We start from the raw sequence: 6956 nt of genomic DNA, 5'->3' as shown, positions 1-6956 counted from the left end.
ACACACACACACACACACACACACACACACACACACACACTGTCATACACAGAAACTAAAATGTTATCAGCAAACGAGCCCTGCTATACCATTGTATCCACCTACCCAGACCGTAGCGGTTACGTGCTCTCCTAAATGTCTGCGACTTCACCTCACCTCCTCAGAGCGGCACAGTGCTGCACCCTGACTAAATGAAAAACAATCTGAGGAAACAGGGAACAATCCTAGGCAGGCTCCAGCGGGCTGCCATAAAAAGAGGGGCTGCCTCTCCCTCATGCCTTCAGTTTTAACTCTATGGGCTGATGAAAGATCAATAGGCCGACTGGGCAGCCGCTTCTGTGCCTGCTGTCCGCCACTGCACCAGGAAGCAAGCCAATTACAAAACACCAGGGAAAAAAAAGAATGGGAAAACCCTCGATCTTTGCTAACTGAGTGATTAGGGAAATAGTTTTGTATATGTATGTGAATGCTTTCCTGCTATCTCACATATCCATAGTCCAGACCATTGCAGCCCGACTTATTTTCAAGAAATGTTTCCAGCCCGTGGATCATATTCCAAACTCATTTTAACCCTGATCTCTTTCTACGCCCCCCACCTTTCCTACCTCACCCTCTTTAACACCCCTTTAACCCTCCGCCCCCCGCCTTCAGGAGCCTCACTCCAGATCTGTACCAGCTAACCAGCCTTCTGGATCTCTGGCTGGAGTAATGGGGGTTGGCGCTAGAGTTTGGTGCAAACACGCAGCAGCAGACAAACAAATCATGTTAAGTCTCTGCTGCCACGGCTGGCAGCACACTCAAAGGGGAGCCGGTGCCCTGCCAGGGAGGGGGGTGGACCCATTTTCCCAGGGAGGAGGTGAGGGTGAACATGAGGGAGGGTAACATGGAGGGGAGGCCATCGAGCCCGGATCACAGACACCTCCGCCCCTCCTGGCAGGAATGCAAACAGCCCCAGTGGGAGGAGAGAGGGAGAAGAAAGGAAGAGGAGGAGGAGGAGGAGGAGGAAACATGCAGACAAGAGGGGAAGTAAAAAGGGAAAGAAAAGAACGAGTGAGGGAAACTAAGTGAGTGACTGAATGAAGGAGGGACACACACACACACACACACAGAGAAGACCTGCCCAGCTTAGGAGAGGGAGTGTCTCTGAACGTACACGCACAGACAAAAACACCAATCACAGCACTCAACACACCCTCAGTAGATTGAGAGCACCACTGGGAGAGCACATAGGAAAACAAACAGGGCATTAGGCTGCTTAAATACCATTCTAACCAAGCAACTGTGGTTATCATTACGTCAGTTCAGTCACAGTTTAAATGTGATGTGTCACTGATGACAGCTGAGGACAGATCACAAAGCCCAAAGTGCAGTTTCACACTGGAGAGGTGTTAAACTTGATGTTGTTAGACCATCACAAAATGTTACAACTATGGGTTTTTATTGGCTGAATGTTTGGCTAATTAAGTTCAAACTTAGAATGAAATTGTGAGGAATATCCCAGATAAGTAATTTGCATGTCTTTGCTCTTGAGTCATGTTTTTATCCTCTTCTTGTTTTTTAAAATAAGCACACCCTAATCTTAAACCCTTTTCTTTTGAGACCTTAATGTATACGTTTCAGGTATCATTATTACAAATATTCCCTCGTTCCTCCAAAACAATCACAGAAAGCAGGATTACAAAATATTGAGTGCATAAGGATCCTCAATTATTAGATTATATAATATTTCTGCAGCCTCCTGGGATGGAAATATTTATTTAGAGAGATGCAATTGTGATCTTTAATATGGCATTCCTGCACGCTGGCTGCAAGGCTCCTTGTGGTTGTGTGTCAGGGCAAAGAACGGATTTTGTCAGGTGGAGATTGGGGTTTAGGGGTTCATTTACAGTTCACGCAAGAGCATTCCATGCAGTCTTTATGTTTCCATTCACCCTCCTCACGCTCTTCCCCCTTTCCTCTCTTTGCTCCTTTGATAATTGTAGAGTTTCTTTCTTCTCTCTTTTGAAAGGTTAATATCTATGAATGGTTATTTCTTCACTGTTGACATAATTCACTTTTCAGAATGTATCCTGCATGCTTTGCTGAATGCCCAGGAGTGATACTTCCGTGACGAAGATTTGAGTCACACAACAATGTATGTACTGTAACTGCTGTTTACTGATCCCCAATTACTCTGAAGTGTCTCTGAAATGCACTGCTGTTATATACTGTGATACAATCAAAACACACAACCAAACACACACATGCAATGTACCGCTCTGAACGCCTCTTCTAAACACTTAACACAACAAGTCTAACAAAGAAGTTAGAGACAGACAGGCATGCAACTGGGCAAGTATTTTATTTATTCCAGCCAGAAAGTCAGTTAGGCAATTACTGTTAGTTCATTTGCAAACACAGCTTACAGCTAGTGGTGGAATAACTTTTCATTTAATTTACTTAAGTAAAAGTACTAATACCACCCTGTAAAATACTTTGTTACAAGTAAAAGTCCTGCATTGAAAATTATACTTAAGTAAAAATATGTATGCGTCATCAGGAAAATATACTTAAAGTATTAAAAGTAAAAGTAGTCAATGCAGAAAAATCCTCACATTTTTAGCAACTGGAAATGATCAAAACAGTTCTCTCAATCATCTAGGTGTTTATTTAGCTAATTATTTTAACTGTAGGCTAATATATTGTTAGATAGTTTAATTTATAATAAAACAATATTTTACAAACTACATGTGTTTTGTGTGCAAAAATATATAGTATTAAATATATATAACTTATAAATGTAAAGTAATATTTCCCCCTGAAATGCAGTAGAATAGAAGCAGAAAGTGGCATGAAAAGACTTTATATTAGTATAGTACTTGAGTAAATGTACTTAATTGCATTCCACCAGTGCTTACAGCATAAATAACATGGAAATTGTTCTTTCATGTCTTGCTAAATATGTACTTGTTATACTTTTTTTACACTATGAATAACTGCCAAAATGATAATACAGAAAGGACAGATTATATTAATGGTATACAAAAAATATAACTTGTGCTGGAGTGATCTTTCTGTTGGCTAGAGTGGTACAATTTTGCTAAGAAGACGCACTTTTTGGTCAAATAGCATAATTATTTTAAATTGGCATAATCTCCATGAAAATAGCATTATGATTTAATAAGCAGCCATTTTTGAAGATATGAGAGTTATATATTAACCCAGAAGTACCCATCATTGTAGTCCTCCACCAGACAAAAATGATTTTCAATCATGAGCACGTTGGTAATGATACTTGAGGGCACACAGTGACCACGACCATTGTTCCTTTGTATCAGAAGTTTTATTGCCAAAAGAAATTCTAATTTAACTTATTTTATTCTAAATTTGCCACTGGAATAAGAAAACGCATTTATTAGGCCTATACAAGACATACATTTTTTTGAAACTCTAATTAACCGAGTTTAATCACTGCAATTTTGTGTTTCAACGTGCAGTGTTTTTTTTTCCCTTTTAGTGAAACTATCAATGATTAGATAAAATGTCTTGAGAGCAACAGTAAAACACTACACTGTGTATTTTCTTAAAATGTTGTGTAAAACAAAATCACAAGGTAAAAAGATGTGTCATATCACCAGCTACTACATGTTTGGAGCAATTTTACAAGTTTAATATGTTACTTTTACCAGCATAAAAAAGGAAAAGTACGCTGTTGCTGCATGAATTAGCAGAAGTAACTCGATTCAACCCAACAACAGCAGACAATTGTTTTCTCATGCTTCTTTTTCTTTTTATTGTTGAAATGGGAAATATTCCAATCTCTGCAACAGAGCCTCAGCCCAGTTCCATCTGTTTGTCTGACCAGAGTGGCAGTGAGGCTAACTTATTGCTAGCACATGTGCCCGGGTGAGTGTGTGTATGTGCCACGGCCTATCGCACAGCATTCCCTCTGCCTATCATTAATGCAGGCCCACGGCTCGGCATGTTTCCACATGTTAACGGGGACGCAAACATCCAAACATCTGGATTATTTTGAATGTTGTCGGTCCCCTTTCCTCCCTTAAACCTTTGCCTGTTCTTTTCTGCTGTCTTACTAAGGGCACCTTAACATTTTGTCTTTCTAGAGCAGATGAAGTGGTGCTGGTGTTGTTGTGGCGAGGGACTTCAAAGAGGCTGGGACGTCAGTCATGAGCAAGCAGAGGGCAGAAGCTGGTCAATGACAGGGATTTATTGTCTAATAGCCCCTCTGGGGGGACTTCAGGTCTAATTTTCAGACGTGCTGAAAGTAGGATTTTATAGAGTATGCCATGTCCTAGGGTCCTGTTGTTTCACATGTTTTTTTCATTACACAGAGGCTAATTGCAATGGTAATGGAAGTGAATAGCTGCTTTTCCCAATTTTGAATAAATATAGGGAGATAAGCATACGTTAAAGAATTACCAATGACAATATTTGATCTCACAGAGCATTGGTGTATTGTAACATTTGAGTAAACATTGATGTTGTATCACATAATTATGTTCATAGCTTTGGGTGTAAATTAATTATATATTCTTTAACCTGGAGATGACGCCACCCAGAGAGAGCCTATAACAGCCGGCAGTAATTCCAGTTCACTTTAATATTGATGTCTCCCTCCCCTTGTCTCTCCATCAGCAATATATTTAATGGTCACATTCTGTGCCTATTCAGCACAAGAAAAACGAGAGCAAGGTAAACAAGTTGCCAAGTTGAAAGCACAAGACATTAGTCTTGTAGCTTGAAATAACTGCATTGCTTTTAATGAGACGTATGTAAGTTGAGAGGGCAGACATTTGTTTTGTTCCTGACCGTATGTGCCGAATTAACTGACAAACAGTGAACTTCTCAGACTTTGGGACTGCATAGTGTTCCAAAAGCCATCAATCGAAGGTCATGATCTGTAGTTGTTGTCAGTCAGGAGGTCGTTTAGAAGAAATGTACATTTAATGGCTTGATCCATTATGATTGGAGTGGTTAATTGATGATCTGGTTGTAAATTTCTGTCTCATGGCTGTCCCAATCTCTCCTCCCCTTCTTTCATCGTTCTGTGTATCCTTCTTTTTCTCTTCACATCGCTCGACATGTCCTGTCACTTGTATCCGAGTCTCTCTCGCTCCCTTGAACGGTCCCTTCTTATAGCAATTGGAAAGTCAAATGCAAGGCACTCTTGAAATATTCACAGTTGAAATCCATCTAACTGCCCAGTTGAAATTCATCTCATATAATTATTTACATTTATGCAACGGGAACAGTTTGTGTTGGCTGCCAACCAACAGTGGGCGCCGAGCATACCAGATGCAAAAGTTGAGGGGATGCTGGGGTGCTGCTGCTGGTGCAGATGTGCCGCCTAATTGCAGATCCCACCATGCGGAAACTATTCTTCTCAACCATTTCAAAGCATCTGCAATAGGTGTCACTGCAAGGTTAAACCAACTTCAAAATGCAAGTCCTGTTTCCATTCCTCACTGCTGAATTGATTTTGTAGTGTTCGCTCTTAAAAAAAGAACAGGGGAAAAGGGATTGAAAGAAGGAGATTTGCAACCCTGGTCATAGCTGGCATTAGTGTTTGCTGGTTGTGCACAGTGTGCCTTTGACATGAAACTGAGGGAAAGAATGTGCTTAAAACTGCATTACAAATGGTAAAGTCATTTTTTTTTGTCTCAAACATTTCAAACAGTGATTCATACTGCCTGAAACCATGAAATAGTTTTTCAATTTTCAAATTATTATAAGATCTGATGCTCTCAAGTCCCCTTGTGTTTGTGGTAAACTAACGACAGAACTGAAAACCGACCTGACTACATCTCGTGCTTATTTGGATGCTTTCTGGGAAGGTATTGATTTAGTCAACTGCAGTAGTTAATTGTGTATTTAGATGCTAATTGAAACCTGGAAAAGAAAATATAAGGTTTCATATTCCTGTAGGAATAACAATGCAAACTAAACAGGAGGAAGTTAGTAATCACTCAATGTGGCCCATAACACAAATATTTAATGTAAAAATTGCTGTGAGAGCTGTGAGAAAACCTTCCCCTGAATAAATGTAGTTTGAAGCAAAATACCCTACATACAGTTTAAAGCTGAATTTCAGACAAGGTGACTTCACAGAGACACTTAAGCCTGGTGGACAGCTGAGTAAAGAACAGTGCGCTGATCACCAGACGTGACAGATCAAAGGCTAAAAAAAATATAAGGTAATTTGTTCTGCTGTATAGCAGTAGTAATAAACATCTGTTTCTGAATTTAGTAATGATTGGCCTTTCAGAAATTTTTAAGTATTTTTACCTTTGAAAACATTTCAAATTTATAACTTATAGAAACGTTTTGCTATTACTACACTGTTACAAGCTGGTAGAGATGAGACTTGCTATTTTACAAAAAAAGAAGCAGGCTGCGTATAAGTTAGTACCCTAAGGTATCTGTATTGATGCTTAGTGGTCTGTAAGAATGTTTTCTACTGTATATACTGGAGCAGTTGTAGCTTTAATTTAACTTTTCTTCTACTGCTGAATTTCTTGCTTACCCATGAAGGTCCTGGTGGATTTGAGCTATGTATGTATGTACAGTTAGGGGGGAAAAAATATTTGATCCCCTGCTGATTTTGTACATTTTCCAAATGACAAAGAAATAGTTGGTCTATAATTCTAATGGTAGACTTATTTGAACAGTGAGAAACAGAATAACAACAAAAAAATCCAGAAAAATGCATGCCAAAAATGTTATAAATTGATTTGCATTTTAATGAGGGAAATACGTATTTGACTCCTCTGCAAAACATGACTTAGTACTTGGTGTCAAAACCCTTGTTGGCAATCACAGGGGTCAGATGTTTCTTGTAGTTGGCCACCAGGTTTGCACACATCTCAGGAAGAATTTTGTCCCACTCCTTTTTCGCAGATCTTCTCAAAGTCATTAAGGTTTTGAGGCTGACGTTTGGCAACTCGAACCTTCAGCTC

The 6956-nt window shown here is 39.6% G+C and overlaps 1 long non-coding RNA gene across 2 annotated transcripts in view; it reads left to right on the top strand.

Moving 5' to 3' along the window:
- Positions 1–6956, top strand: part of LOC116704294 (uncharacterized) — a 125303-nt gene that overhangs the window by 89399 nt on the left and 28948 nt on the right. The window lies entirely within an intron of this gene.

This window comes from Etheostoma spectabile, chromosome 16, assembly GCF_008692095.1.
Source record: "Etheostoma spectabile isolate EspeVRDwgs_2016 chromosome 16, UIUC_Espe_1.0, whole genome shotgun sequence".
NCBI classification, from domain to species: Eukaryota; Metazoa; Chordata; class Actinopteri; order Perciformes; family Percidae; genus Etheostoma; species Etheostoma spectabile.
Note: the sequence above shows the minus strand (reverse complement) of the source record. Positions and strands in the feature narration are given on the sequence as shown.